Below are 1,278 nucleotides of genomic sequence, written 5' to 3'. Positions count from 1 at the left end.
GACGAAAGAAAAAATTGATTACCGGAATATTTAATCGAAAAGAAAGGGATAATTAAATTTCAGAAGTAATTTCTTTCGCGAGTAGAACGAAGCTGGACAAATGGCGCGATCTATTCAGAGACGGAGGAATTAGTAGGGAATCGTGAAGGGGATAGATGGCACCGACCGTATATTCTTGCTAATTTTATCGTTTACCATTCGAAACGTAATTATCAATTAAGAAAGCATCTCGAAAGTATAAAAATATAACGAGATTTCGACACGAAGCTTTCCTTCGAATCGTCTCTTCTTTTTACAACGATTTTTTTAGAAAGAATTTTGAAATAAATTTAAACAGAGCATGAAAATTATAAATATTCGATGAATTATAAAATTTTTTTTTATATCCTTACGTAAGAATTATTCGATTTTTAAATTCTGCATATCTAGAATTTATCCGAAGTATACGAATCGAAGAGAAAGTAAGGATAATTGGAACGTAAGAGCGAAAATAAACGAAAATAAGGAGTTTCGCGCAATAGTATATAATAAATATCATTACGCGATAAATGGAATTCAAACACAATTTAAGCGGAATAATATCGGACGCAATGTTCGAATTATCGATATTGAATATCGTATTCTTTTACTTTTCCTTTTCTTTCGATTTATTTTTTTTTTTATTTTTTTAATTCTTTTAATTACTATATTATTTATTTCTTATTATTTTTTTCATTATTTGATTCGTATATTTTTTTATTTTTTTTATTATTACGATATCATTACATCCTTCCGTCGAATCGATATTAATATTCGTCCTTTCTTTTTATAAATTAAAATTTATTACTTTATATCTCAATATAATATATCTTTATATTTCGATACTTTATTCATCAAACGATTACAAAATTCGAATATTCTATCACAATGTACAGATAAAACTTATTCGTAGAACAGAAACGTGCACGTCCATCTCGTACCGCATTTGGAAACCGACTATGTCAGATTATTACAACTACTATTGTTCGCTGGTCTTTATTATTACAATTCAATTCTTCAAAATTATTATATCCACTTACCATCATTAATACTAACAATACTATCACTGATATTACTGTTATCATAAAAATTATTATAATCAGTATCCTTACTAGTGTTAATAAAATAATTTTAATCGTCATAGCTATTAACAAAGATTTAAGGATACTTGTGAATTATGATCAGGATCAAACTACGGTTAGGTCACGCTGCGGCTGGTTGAGGTCACGCTGCGGCTGGGTGAGGGCACGCTGCGGCTGG

Source organism: Apis dorsata, unplaced genomic scaffold (genome assembly GCF_000469605.1).
Source record: "Apis dorsata unplaced genomic scaffold, Apis dorsata 1.3 scaffold_661, whole genome shotgun sequence".
Taxonomy (NCBI): Eukaryota; Metazoa; Arthropoda; class Insecta; order Hymenoptera; family Apidae; genus Apis; species Apis dorsata.
The sequence above is the reverse complement of the archived record's forward strand: the minus strand, read 5'-3'. Positions refer to the sequence as shown.